This window comes from Jaculus jaculus, chromosome 14 (genome assembly GCF_020740685.1).
Source record: "Jaculus jaculus isolate mJacJac1 chromosome 14, mJacJac1.mat.Y.cur, whole genome shotgun sequence".
Classification (NCBI taxonomy): Eukaryota; Metazoa; Chordata; class Mammalia; order Rodentia; family Dipodidae; genus Jaculus; species Jaculus jaculus.
The window spans coordinates 66,725,836-66,732,703 of NC_059115.1; the positions used below are offsets into that span (position 1 = coordinate 66,725,836).

At 45.0% G+C, this 6,868-nt stretch overlaps 1 long non-coding RNA gene across 1 annotated transcript; it reads right to left on the reverse strand.

Moving 5' to 3' along the window:
* Nucleotides 1-445: 445 nt before the first annotated feature.
* On the reverse strand, nucleotides 446-6,868 carry LOC123454841. Its single transcript, XR_006633508.1, has 2 exons — nucleotides 6,829-6,868; nucleotides 446-1,569 (listed from the first exon to the last, which is right to left on the reverse strand). It is a non-coding gene; the product is annotated as an uncharacterized LOC123454841 (long non-coding RNA).

Consider the following 6,868-nt stretch of genomic DNA (forward strand, 5'->3'; position numbering starts at 1 on the left):
ATCTCTCAGAATTAAATTTTCCTTTAATTGAAGAAAAAAGAAGCAAGCTGTGGTATTTTGAATGTACTGGCCCAAAGACAGGTGTTTTATTGAGCTTGCAGCTTTAGCCCCTAGAAGGCAGATTCCTGCTGCTGGGGGAGTACCACTGGTAACGAACCTGAATTCTAGCCCAAAGGTATGCAGAGAGATTTGCACTCTGGTGGGGTCTTGCTTGCTACTTTTTGTTGTCTATTGATACTTAAGGTTTCTCTCGGATTGGATTTACAAATGGAAGACAACTTCTTCCACCACTGATGGAACGTCCCCTGGATCTGTAAGCTGAAAATAAATCCCTTCCTCCCATAAGCTGTTTGGTTGGGTATTCTTCCAAGCATTGTGGAACTGTCTACCATAAAAATTTGGTACTAGGAGTGGGGTGTTGCAGCAATGAATCTGATCATGTGCATTTTGGTCTTTTGGAACTTTTATTCTGAAGGAATGGACATGGACTGGGTATTTGCAACTGAAGACAACTTACAGAGTGGTAAGCCAAATTATATGGGCTTTTCTGGTGAGAATTTGAAAATTCTAAGTGTAGAGAAAATTGTGTCAACTTTGGAACTTTCAAAGGGGAACAACAGCAGAGAACCTTGTTGAAACCAGGCTACTGGCATAAAGACCCCCCACTGTCCCTTACAGTCAGTTTATTTCCTCCCTACATTAACAAAATGGCTGTGTCCTGGCATTGGTTTTGGAAACATGAAAAACACATGGAAGTGCATCCAGGAGCTACTGCTGAAATACAGCATGGGGAACAAGGTGATGTTCCTATACTGAAGTTCAATGAAGTCATTGCAAATTGGACTGTGGTTTGTAATAGAGACCTGAAAATGTTTTGGATATATCAGGACTGTACCATGGAGTGCTGCTGCTTGGGATGGAAGTTTTCCCTGATACTCAGCCCAGATGGAGGGTTGGAAATTGGAAATCCAGAGACTGTCATCACTGGTTATGGATGTCATACTTGAACTACAGATGCCGGACGTTTACCTGATGGTTATTGATTTTGCATTGGTCCAGTCTCTCCTTGTTATACCTTATAACAATAGAAATGTCTACTCTGTGACACTGAATGTTAAAAATATGCAACTTGTTTTGATTTTACAGGACTTAACAGTTAAGAAACAATCTTGAATCTCAGATGAGATTTGGGACTTTGAAGTAGCATTAAAGTTGGCAGACTATGGGGGCCTTTGAATTTGGACTGAATGTGATTTGCAATATGAAACAGTTATGAGTCTATGGAGGTCAGGAGTAGATTGTGGTAGCTTGAATGTATGGCTCTACAGACTTAGGCATTTAATAAAATGGAGTTTGCAGACTCCTACTACAGGAGGCATGCCACTGGGGACAGATCTGAATTCCAGCCCAAAGGTATAGAAATGTTTGAGCTCTGATGGGGTCCTGCTTGCTGCTTTTTGGTGTTTGCTGGCTGGCTGGCTGGTGGTCTCTTTCGCTGAGCTTGGATTTATGGATGGGAGCCAACTTCTTCCATCAGAAGACAGGACAGCAACCCAGGCAAGGTGAAGCCTAGAGTAAGGCAATGGGGAGGACATGGATGAAACAATATCAGGAAATACCTGAGAAGAGGAATCTGTAAAAGTCTGCCTCAGCTTCTCTGCTGAGATTGCAGACATGCGTCAGCCACCAGGCTCCTGCCAACACACTTTCTTTTCTAAAACCGTAATAAAAGGAAAAGCTGAATGTGGTGTTTTCATTCAGGTATCCCCCCATAAACTTAGGTATTCTGAATGCTAGGTTCCCAGCTGATGGAGATTTGGGAATTAACACCTCCTAGAGAAAGTGTATTGTTGGTGGGCTTATGGGTATTATAGCCAGTTTCTCCTTGCCAGCGCTTGACACACTCTGTTGCTGTCCACCTGATGTTGGCCAAGAGGTGATGTCCACATTCTGTTCATGCTATCGTTTCCCCCTGTTATCATGAAGCTTCCTTTGGAGTCTGTAAGCCAAAATAAACTTTTTTCCCCCACAAGCTGCCCTTGGTTGGGTGATTTCTGCCAGCAATGTGAACCTGACTGCCAAACTGAAGAAAAAGAGCCTTGACAACTGATGGATTCAGTATAGTGGAAGAGGCAAGGCAGGTACTTGAGAAGAGGAAGGCCTGAAATGAGAAGGGAAGACATATGGGCACAAGAGAGATGGCTCAAGGGTTAAAATGCTTACGTGCAACCTGACAGCCTGGGGTGTGATTTCCAGTACTCACATAAAACCAGATGTGCAAAGTGGTATATGAGTCTGGAATTTGCTTACAACAGTATGAGGCCCTGGTATGACCATTCTTATTCTCCTCTCACCCTGCCTCTGTCTCTCTACCCCCTCACTCTGTTTGCAAGTAAACAATTTTTTTTTAAAGGGAAGACATGTAAGAAAATGGGTCACAAAGGTAGCACTGACAGTCCAGCTGCCCTGGCTGGGAACACAATACTGGGACTGTGTAAAGCACATAAGGCATCTATCTACAATGTCATGTGCAAGGCTTTAGGAAATTCCAAGAACAGTGCAACCCTTCACCATGGCTGGGCTCCTGAGGTCAAAGATTTCCTTTTCACAACACACACACACACTCAGAAGGACAAACAGATAAAAAAGAAGCCAGTCCAAAGGATGGTAGCCGAGAGGAAGAGATGGAGCAACCCAAAGTGATCACTCTGGAATCAGACCACAACCTTGTGAACAGGACGTTGCCCAGTCAGCCAGGAACATGGAATGCAAATTGCCTATTTATTCTCCCTTGACTATACTATCAGGTCTTCAGATACTGGAGAAAGATGGAAGATCAAAAGAGGAGAGGAAGGATTAGGCTTCCATTCCCAGGGTAAAGGTAGAGGACTGAAGCTTACTGACAAGTCTATTCAGACAGGTGGAAATAGCCAGAGACCCTAACCAAAGAACTCTATTGCTTATTTCCACACAGGGCATTTGCTTCCCATTCAACATCCTGATGCCTTTCTCCCCCCTCCTCAGGGTCATACAGTCCTCCAAAGGCCACCGCCTCTCTCAAGTCCACCCATCCTCTCCATAGCCATTGAGTTTGTGCAGGCTATCAACCTTAGTGTCCTGACTACTGTAACAAAGCATTAACTAATCCTTCAGTGGCCCGGACCTGTACAGTACTCCAATTACTGCCTGAATAACTTAAAACAGACAAAAGAATCCTACAGTCTTGAAATTCTTCACAGTAAGGCTAAGGAGGCAGCTCAGTTGGCAAAGTGTTTGCCTTGCAAACGTGAGGACCTGAATTTCATCCCTAGAAACCACACAAAAATATCAGATGTGGTGATACCTCACTTCCCTGGGTAATGATGGAGGAGTGCTTATAATCCCAGAAATGAGGAGGCAGAAAGTCAGGGCACTGAGGCTCACTGGTCAGTCAGTCTAGCATAATTGGTGAACTCCAGGCCAATAAGAGACCTTATCTCAAAAAAGCCTGATGGCATTTCTAAGGAATGACACCTGTGATTATCCTTTGGCCTTTACATGCATACACACACACACACACGAACATACATGCACATATCAAGTAAATGCTCCAGTGCCTGCTTGTCATTCACACACTTTAAAGTCCAAACTTCTTTTTTTTTTAAATTTAAAATGTCTGTTTTTTTTTTTGTTGTTGTTGTTGTTTAATGCTTATTTTTTATTTATTTGAGAGCAACAAAGAAGCAGACAGATAGAGAGAATGGGTGTGCCAGGGCCTCCAACCACTGCAAACGAACTCCAGATGCATGTGCCCCCTTGTGCACCTGGCTTACATGGATCCTGGGGAACCGAGTCTCAAAGTGGGATCCTTAGGCTTCACAGGCAAGTACTTAACCACTAAGCCATCTCTTCAGCCCTGAAATCCAAACTTCTTAGCCTGACAACAGCAGCTGCTACTGTTAAGAGTGCTAAGTGAATAAGGTATCATCAGTTCATTCAATCTCCATCCCTTCATCTACCTCACCCGCTTTTTTTGTCATTCTGGGATGGAACATAGAGTCTTGTGCATAGAGCTCTACCACTGAGCTATATCCCAGCCCTAATTTTAAAACTTTTTCTTAAGTTTTGAGTTTTTGAGACAGGATCTTGTTATGTAGCCCAGGTTGGCCTTAAATTAGTATTTCTTCTGCCGGTCTTCAGAGTAATGAGATTGTGGATGTACACCGATAGGTCCAAGTAAAAATATCAACATCTGGGGGCTGGAGAGATGGTTTAGCAGTTAAGGTGCTTGCCTGTGAAGCCTAAGAACCCAGGTTTAATTCCCTAGCACCCATGTAAACCAGATGCCCAAGGTGGTACATGTGCCTGGAGTTCACTTTCAATAACTAGAGGCCCTGGTATACTCATTCTTTATCTGCCCCTTCCTCCCATTCTCTCTCTCTCTCAAGTAAGTAAATAATTTTTAAAAACTAACATTTAAAAAACAATACATTTAATTTTCTACAAATCTTTTTATTGACTGAATGGTTCCAATATTAGGGATTGAATCCAGGACATTATATACAATGGACAAATGCTCTGCCACTGAACCACACCCAGCCCACATCTCCTTTTTATAGACAAGGAACCTGAAGCCTACAAACAAAGTGACTTCTCATATGGGGACACAGGCTTCTTAGATTCCAGCCTGCCATTACCCACAAGGTCCTTCATGGTGTAGCTGTCACTTACTTTCCCGTCCCTCTCATCCTACATTCTGTTCCACAGCTTTGCTCACCCACGTTTAGGACATGCTATGTTGCCTGCAGTCCTCGGTGCATTTATCTATCCACTAGTACTCTCCTCCTGGAGTACCCTGCTCATCCTTCTGGACCTGGATGAAGCACCAATTCACTCCTCTGCTGATGCCCTCAGACCCAAAGTCTTCCTCCAGCCAGCACCTGCATGAGCTTCACAAAGATTTTAAAGTGACCTCCTTGAGGACAGGGATGTGCATCTTACTAAGCTTTGCATTCCCAGCTTGCAGGACCATGTCAGGCACCCATCAAATGCTACTGAGATAGTTGTTTGGGCTTGGAGAGATGGCTCAAAGGTTAAGGCACTTGCCTGCAAAGTCTAAAAACCCAGTTTGACTCCACAGTATCCATGTAAAGACAGATGCATAAAGTGGCATTTGTGCATCTGGCATTTGTGTGCAGCGGCTAGAAGCCCAGGTACATATTCTCTCTGCTTGCAAACAAACAAGTAAATAAAAATATATTTTAAAATGAAAGTTACTTATTTTCTATAACAAGCTGGGAACAAAAAAAAAGGATCCTGTGGTTGAGTAACAAAAAAAATCCCCTTCTCAGCTTTGAAAAGGTTTCAAAATCATGTCACGAGACCACATAGGAGTTGGCCAAGAAGAACTGAAGAGCAATGCTCAGGGCAGCAGAAACAAACAAGAGCACACAGCTCTCTCTAAGACACAGCAGCAGGGGGTACACAAGACTGGGGAGCAGAGCGGGGGCTAGGGGACAGTTCAGCAAGATAAACCTTCACAAGAAAGGTCATTTTATCAATCAGGTGTGGCTCAAACATCACCTCCTCAAAGACTTCATGCCCATCCAGATAGTTTTTTAAAAGCATCCTCAAAAATAACTTAATAAAAACAGTTCCTTGGTGTTTCCCAAGGTGGTCTCCAACCTGCTACCCTGTGTTCTTTTTGCAGCACTTAATCAGGATCTGAAATATCTGCCACTCCTTAAAACTATCTACTTATTTACTCGTTGATTTTATTTTTTTGAGACAGTATCTGATGTAACCCAGGCTGGCCTTTAACTTGCTATGTATGGCAAATGTACAGGCCTGTAATCCCAGCACTCAGGACATAGAGGCAAGTCAAGAAGGTGTTCAAAGCCATCTTCCAGTACATAAGTCCAAGTCTAGGATCGGTTATATGAGACCACATATAAATTAAATAAATAGCACGGAGCACAGAGACACACTCTGGATTTAGTTTCTCTCCAACATCATGTTTGTATTCAATTCGGTGAAAGGAAAAAAAAAATATTTTTGACAGCTTTTCTTCTTTGTCTATGCTAGGATTGAACCCAGGACCTTGTGCATGCTAGATCAAGTGCTCTGCCACTAAATTCTATCTCCCCCACTTTGAGCGTGTCTCCAGTATTGTCCAGGATGGCCTTGAGCTCTCAAATCTTCTGCCTCCACCTCCCGCGTGCTGGGCTCACGGGCGTGCACTGTGAGCTGCTCTTACACCTCCATTTGCTTTACCCGACTGATTCCTAGAAAGCATTTGTAACCTTTAGGGTCCAACCAAAACCTTATCTTAGAAGAGCCTCGAAATAACTTTCTTGTAACGGCCCCATTTAGCAACTCGCGTGTTCAAACCGTTCCCAGTTCCCAGAAGAGGGAAGAGCGGCTCGGGAAGCGAGGTACGTCGGGGACACGCCGGCTGAGACCTTCGGAGGGTCAGCTCGCGGCTTCCCGAACCCTACATCGAGGGCTCTCCCGGCCCGAGGACCGCGGGGAGGGAGAGAGGGAAGGAGGCCGACTTGGGACATTCGCACAACTTTTTGTTTGGTTTTGTTTTGTTTCCCCCTCCCCACGCAAGTCACAAGACCAGGACTGAACCAGTGTGAGGGGATCCGGCCGCAGAGCAAGGACGAGAGCCGGCAGCTCTAACACCCCGGCGGCGCGGGAAACCGCCCAGAGCCGGTCGGAGGAAGACGCCCGGGACCCGCCGTCACCCTCACCCGTGTCGCAGAGCTCGTCACTTCTTCCCTCTCGGCCATCAAAACCCACCCCACAAGACCCATTCCTCCCTCAGCAGCCCGCCCGAACACTCACCGCCGCTCAACTTCCGGCAAGCTCAGCGCCGTCGGCAGCG